The sequence below is a fragment of the Acanthopagrus latus genome, chromosome 21, assembly GCF_904848185.1.
Source record: "Acanthopagrus latus isolate v.2019 chromosome 21, fAcaLat1.1, whole genome shotgun sequence".
NCBI classification, from domain to species: domain Eukaryota; kingdom Metazoa; phylum Chordata; class Actinopteri; order Spariformes; family Sparidae; genus Acanthopagrus; species Acanthopagrus latus.
The window spans coordinates 703,188-711,260 of NC_051059.1; positions in this window are offsets into that span (position 1 = coordinate 703,188).

Below are 8,073 nucleotides of genomic sequence, written 5' to 3' on the forward strand. Positions count from 1 at the left end.
GCGGAAGGTGTTCACTCACAGCTGGAGCTGAAACGTGTTTCACATCATGCTTCCTAAATGAATCAATAACAAGTTGTGTTCTGGCAGCACGGCAGGAGAGGAGCAGATTGGAGAGTTCCAAGACACTTGAGTGTACCATCACTCTGTGACGTGTTACATCACCACTCATCAGACGGAGGCTGGAGCAGTGATTTGACCACATGCAGCTATCTCTCCTTCTAAATCTCCAATCTTTTCTTCTCTCTACTCCTCTTCCACCTCTGCCTTCATCCTCCCTGCTCTTCCTCACTACATTAAACATGTCACTTTAAACAAATATATCACTGATTTTACATTCAACAAATTACTCCATGGATCAGGCAGGGCTGGGAGCCAGCAACTCATTCACTGACAAAGGTTTTTATTTATTTTTTTATGTGATTTGGCATCCCCCACAGTTGTTAAATACAAATCCCAGGTGTGTAACAGTTTGTCAGATGTAGACCAAGAAGAAGAAAAGAAGGTCTGCCAGGTCTGATTAATTAATAAGCATTAAGAAAAACCAGCAGGTCAGTTGAGATGTTTTTTCTGTGTTGCATTGCCAGTGCTTGATGAAATTAACTTCAGGATAGGGTAGTTGATTAGGGGAGTTGAAACAATAAGCCAAATAGGCAATGACTGCAGTATAAGACAGTAACAACACAACAAAACACAACATAAAGTTTTAGATTAAAAAAAACTATAACAATCGTGAACTATAACAATAGTCATTTCTCATTTTTTGTCAGAAATGCAGTTTTATCATAATATTTTTCTCTAGATACATTTTGTCAAGGAAAAAGAAGCTGTGCAATTACTGCTGGTGAGTAAGAGGGAATTGTAGATCTAGCGTTAGGCATTCTGTGAGTAAGGTTAGCTGTAATATTTAATCTTGTCTAGATACTTTTTGGGTAAATTGGTGTGAAACTGTTAAAACTGAGTGTTAGCAGACAGTTTCGCCCAAGTCAGCTGTGCATGCACTCCTGAGAGTCAATGCCATCAGACATAGAACCTGATGGAGTTGACGTCTGACGGAGTTGACGTCTGATGGAGTTGATGTAAGGGCATGTATTTTCTCGCTAAAACATGTACTGTACACTGCAGCTAGCTAGTTTTTCCTCAGTTGCTAGCTGCCCCAATAACCTCACTAAAATGCTTAAATTCAATCCACTATGGTTTAATAAAAAGTATCTTAACAGAAAGATGGTATTGACATGGTCCAGCTGTGACCATAGGAATATTGACACTGTCTAAAATACCCAAAAATGTAAAACGTACCAAAGCATGAGTGTAGTGTTGCAGACACAGACAGGGACATGAAAAGGGGTCATCAGCGATATAGCTGACTATGCTATTTTCTGATTTAATGAGGCTTATGAAAAAATCTGACACAGTTGACAGAAAGTGAGGACACAACTTTGACTTATTTATATGGACAGTATTGTTTGACTTTCACTTCATGCATTGTTTTTTTTTTATACCCCTTCTTTTTTATTTGATATATATGTTTCCACAATTGTAGAGCTTTTTTAAAGTTTTCTGAGATGGTCTATAATGTGACCTCTTGCTGAGGACAAGTGCAATAACATGGACCTTCTAACGAAAGACCATACATTGAAACAAATTTTCCGCAAAAAGATAAAAAAGTGTATTCTAAGAATCTCATAGGTATATACAATTCCTTTAGATTTAACTTTGTAAGTATGTCAATCATGATGAATTTCTTCATTTTTGATAAAAATAAGACTTTTCTATGTAGGACATGTTATGTTCCAACTAACGCTAAACTTTATAACCTGTATGTATTTGTTGAATTGAGCTTCTTTTACTGGGTAGTCTGTTGCTGCCCTATTAGCTTCCTCAAACTAGCTTAGCTCATTGCTTCTTTGTGTCTGGTCCCTTACCCCTTACGTAATGATGAGACGATGAAATGGATGTTAGTCAGTCCTGGCGCTGTTAACGCCTTTAAATCTAAACTCAAAATGCACTTCTTCAACTTAGCCTTTAATTAGCCCTTGTTATCAGTTGTAAGCTTCTTCAGTGGGTAGGTATCAGTCTCAATGAGTTCCTGTAGAACTAGATGTTACACTGTGCTGCTGACGAGAAACAATCTGTTTACTCTGATCAATATCAATTTCTCTAACCTTTGTTTTTATTGTCTGTTCCCATAAGCTGCAAGCTGTGTCACTCTCTACATTCTCTATAGCTACCTCCTCCTCCCCCTCCTTCTCCTCTTTCTCCTCCTCCCCTCTTTCATTCAGGCTCCCCTCTGATGGACCATGGGCCCCTGGGACCACCTACCGTTTCTAAATCTTGATGCCTCGCTCTGTCTACTACTAATTATTGTTTATCGGGTTTTTTTGCCCTGTTAAAAGGGTCTAAGGACAGAGGATGTTGTTCACTATACATTAGATCACTAGGCTCTGCAATTACATCACATGGATTCTCTTATCGCTGCTATGCAGAAGACACCCAACTTTTCCTATCTTTTCCCCATCCTCCTCCAACAACCAAGTTGAAACACGCATCTAGGAATGTTTGGCAGACATCTCCGCTTGGACAGCTGCACATCACCTCAGAATCAACCTTAGTAAAGCTGAACTTCTCTTCATCCCAGGGAAAGACTGCCCTCACATGGACTTGTCAGTCACTGTTGAGGATGTCACGGTATGACCTTCATTGGTGGCAAGGAACCTGGGTGTAATTCTCAATGATCGACTGTCCTTCGCCCCCAACATCGCTGCTTATCTGCCCTCTACAACATCTGCAGGATCCAGTCTTTCCTCACAAAAGATGCGGCACAACTCCTGGTCCACGCGCTGGTCATTTCCGTCTGGAGTACTGCAACTCCCTCTTGGCTGGACTCCGAGCCTCTGCAACTAAACCATTGCAGCGTATCCAGAATGCTGCAGCACAACTTGTTTACAATATTCCCAAATTCTCCCATGTGTCCTCCCCCTTCATGACCTCCATTGACTTCCTGTTGTGGCCTACATTCGATTCAAGATGATGGTGCTGGCCTTTTGTCAACGGAACTGCACCCATCTGCCTCCAAACACTGGTCAGACCTCACGCCCCAGCAAGAGCACTTCGCTCATCTACATCAGCTGGCCAACTGGTACCCCCATCCCTGAGAGCAAATAAAGCCCGCTCAGCGAAGTCGCGACTATTCTCTGCTTTGGCACCTCAGTGGTGGAACGATCTCCCGACCAATGTCAGGACAGAGGAATCACTCTCCACCTTCCACAAAAGACTCAAGACTCATTTGTTCAGGCTTGACCCCACATAACATGACCCCCTCCTGACCCACCCCAAAAAATGTATGCACTTGTGTGTTCATATCATTAGTACATCTATTATAGCACTTATTCACTTAAAGAATCCCTGACAAATAGCAGTTATGATCCTCAGATGAGGGCTTGACAATTGTTTCTATATTTCTTTTACTCCATCGACAGTGATACGTCGTGGTTTCTCTCTTGAGACAAATGTACTTATTAGGGCCCGAGCAGGAACCTGCAAGGTCCCTATTGTTTTTGTAGTGACGACTTTTTTGTCCCAAATGGTCACATTTTTCACTGTCTGAATATACCCCGAAACTCACCAAACTTGGAATATAGGTCACACCTGGTGAAAAATTTCATAATCTATTGTAGTTGTGAATTTCCACCACTTGGTGCCACTATAATTAATGAAAGTGTATTTTGCTTTATAACTCCCATATACTTTATCGCACATTCAACCTTATTGCCATATATTCAATGAATTGTGCTGAATCTTGTGATATAGGCCACGCCCATTTCCACCTCCGTTTCTGTCCCCACAAATTTGCGAAATGTCGCAAACCTACTCTTTCAAACTCCTCCCAGGCGTTTCCACCAATTTGCATGAAACTTTGCATACAGCATCTGTGGACCCTTCTGACAAAAAGTTCTTAAAAGAATTTTCATATTTCAAACAATACTCAAGTTATTAAATAACAACTTCCTGCAGATTTTGTTACAAACAGGAAGTGTTGCATATCTCCACATTGGTATGTCCCACTGACAAGAAATTTAGGCTACTACTTCCCCATGAGCCCCTAAGGCTCTGTGCAAACTTTTGGCTGATCACCACAAGGTGTCACTCTTTAGATTAAAGTATTTTATATCTCCACAACTGTAAGTCGGATTAAAAAGAAACTTGGTACAATTATTGCCAATGCCCTCCTGAGTATAGCTGATGAAAGGCGTTACCAGGGGACTCTATAGCGCCCCCTGGAATATTAAAAATCCAAGCCCAGCCTCCTACATGCATATGCATGAATAATATTCTGTATGCATATGTATTATGACAAGATGCACAAAACACATTGGGGTACCAAACTGTCACTCCAACAGGAAGTTGGCCATTTTGATTCAAAGTTCCCATTTCACACCCATTTTCACCCATTTCCATGCCTCGTACTTTAACAAACTCCTCCAACAGATTCGACACCACAGACTTGCAATTCACTCAGAATCCTCAGACCTTCAACGTGAAAACTTATCAATAGCTTTTGCCTATGTCAACCATGGTGAGTGTCATGGTATGGTCCATTTTCATGCTACGCCATAAAGCATCTAGTCCTTATAACTTCAACATACAATTTCCCATATACACCAAATTCATCACACATGTATACAATGTCAATGCATGGAGGTATTGTAAATTGCAGAGTTCTTCTGACTACATTATTTAATAAGGAGCAGGCCACCAAATCATAAAGGAACAACTTCCTCATTCCTATCTGAACCAAACTTCACATGTTTGATAACAGTCCATCCCTGAACACATAGGCCATACAGTCATAGTCACAGCGCCACATTTTGGACACAGGAAATGACATTTAAGCCCTTCCTGCACTGTCCTGACAGCAGCATGCCCCGACGCACATGGACTGCGAGGGCACGTTCATCGCTGTTTGCAGCTTTTATTGTAAGTCACTTTGGACAAAAGCCTCTGCTAAATGCCCTAAAGGTAATGTAAACGTAAATAAGATTTCATGTCCCTCTAAAACAACTTCAGAGTGTAATTTGAGAGCTTTAGAGAGAATTTATCATAGCATTATTAAACCTTCAAATATTAAGCTTGTACAAATGGTGAAATGAAAAAGGCTGGACTTCAGATCTCATTTGCAAACAGCATCAACCAATTACAACATGCTATTGTGTGTATGACCATAAGGGGGCAGTATTCTATCAGAAAATAACAAAACATGAGCTGCACTAATGTTCATTTGAACATAGCATTTCTTCTAAAAATGACAGTATGGACAGAAATCAGTAGTGTAAGACTGCACATTTGCATTTGAAAAGCTATCAATGGTGAAAATCAGCCAGGTGACAGAGTAACATTCATTATTACATTCTCAGTATATTGTTTCATTGTCTATAAGACAGTGTGCATCTCTATTGAAAAGTGTTGATGAATGAAGTACTCTATTTTCAGTTCATGTTCAGGCTGCAGGTGTCCTCAGCAATGACCCCACTCTCTCCCTGCTTCTGTTAATCTGATGTCTAATTGGCTCACTGGAGCAGATGAAGCCAGGAATAGGACTTCATCCCATGCACAACGATCTGTGTGTGGGGGGTAGAGTTGGTTAGAGGTTAAACAGAGTAAGATTACTACAACATGATCATGATTATATATATGTATAATTACTTAAGAACTATTGTTTGTCCAAATGCTGTGTTCTTATTAAACAAGTCAAATAGTTGAGGCTGCACTTAAAGGGTAACTTCACCAAGTTAACACATTAAAGTGTGTTTACAGGAAAAAGTAGTATTAAGCATTTTATGGCTCCGGAGGAAGCTGCTGTCACCTGACTTACTGTCAGCAGTGAAGTGGAGAACTGTGGTGAGAGAAATCATTCTGACTGGCTGTTTAATTGAGCAAATCAGTGCATGAAAAGAAAAATGGAAAAAGAAAGAGAAATCCCCTTGAGCCTGCCACAGCTTATTTTTCATCTTCACTGCTTCACCAGTCATGGATTGACGCTAGCATCTACACTGGAAGTAGCTGCCTGCTGTGAGAGGATAAGGAACAACTGGCAACTGTGGCGTCTGACATGTCATGCCCGTCGACTGAACCCTCCACAGACACTGTTAACTGAGTTACACTGAAAGGAAAAATGGGAAAGCGTGGAAACGTTAATACAAAAAGTAATCCAAACAGGGACAATACCAATGACGGAAAGTGCTACAGATCACTGGTCGTGATCCAAAATGCCCTGCATGAGGACAAATGTGCCACAAGTGAAAAGGGAAAAGATCACTTTGCAAAAGTATGTCGCACCAAAGGTGGGAAACCGAAACAAAACATAAAAAATGTTGATAAACATGAAAGTGAGGACTTTGCATTTGCCATTGATGATAACCACATGCCAGAGAGACTTAACTTCTGTGTTCTGTGTTCTAAGAAGCACATGTATAGTGCTGCCCTAGGCCTTGCAAACATGAGCACTTATACTAGCTCATAAAGGATATTTGGGTATAGTGGGAACAAAACAACATCTCAGGACTGAAGTGTGGTGGCCTGGCATGGATAGAGCAGCGAGAGACATTGGAAAGCCTGTCATGGATGCCAGATAGTTGCTTGACCTGACCCCCCTGAACCACTGAGATCCACACCGCTACCTGATGATCTCATAATAATGAGATAGTATCTCATAATAATGAGATAGTATCTCAAAATAATGAGAAGGTATCTCATGACAATGACTTGGTATCTCATAATGACTTAGTATCTCATGATAATAAGGTATCTCAAAATAATGAGAAGGTATCTCATGACAATGACTTGGTATCTCATAATGACTTAGTATCTCATAATAATAAGGTATCTCATAATATTGACTTAATATCTCATAATTATGAGAAGGTATGTCATAATAATGAGAAGGTATCTCATTATTTTGAGATCGTATCTCATAATAATGACTTAGTATCTCATAATAATAAGGTATCTCATAATATTGACTTAATATCTCATAATAATGAGAAGGTATGTCATAATAATGAGAAGGTATCTCATTATTTTGAGATACTATCTCAAAATAATGAGATAGCATCTCATAATAATGAGATAGTATCTCAAAATAATGAGAAGGTATCATTATTTTGAGATAGTATCTCATAATAATGAGAAGATATCTCATAATAATGACTTAGTAGCTCATAATAATGAGATAGCATCTCATAATAATGACTTATTGTCTCATGATAATGACTTGGTATCTCATAATAATAAGATAGTATCTCAAAATAATGACTTACTATCTCATAATAATGAGATGGTATCTCAAAATAATGACTTATTATCTGACAATAATGAGATAGTATCTCAAAATAATGAGAAGGTATCTCATAATAATGACTTAGTATCTCATAAGAATGAGAAGGTATCTCATTATTTTGAGATACTATCTCATAATAATGAGATAGCATCTCATAATAATGAGATAGTATCTCAAAATAATGAGAAGGTATCATTATTTTGAGATAGTATCTCATAATAATGAGAAGATATCTCATAATAATGACTTAGTAGCTCATAATAACGAGATAGTATCTCATCATAATGACTTATCTCATAATAATGACTTAGTATCTCATAATAATGAGATACTATCTCATAATAATGACTTAATATCTCAAAATAATGAGATGCTATCTCATAATAATGACTTAGTATCTCATAATAATGAGATACTATCTCATAATAATGACTTAATATCTCAAAATAATGAGATGCTATCTCATAATAATGACTTAATATCTCAAAATAATGAGATGCTATCTCATAATAATGACTTAGTATCTCATAATAATGAGAAGGTATCTCATAATAATGACTTAATATCTCATAATAATAAGATAGTATCTCAAAATAATGAGATAGTATCTCATAATAATGACTTATTATCTCATAATAATGAGATATTATCTCATAACAATGGGATGGTATGTCATTATTAGTATCTCATAATGATGAGATACTATCTCATAATAATGACATGTTATCTCATCATTTTGA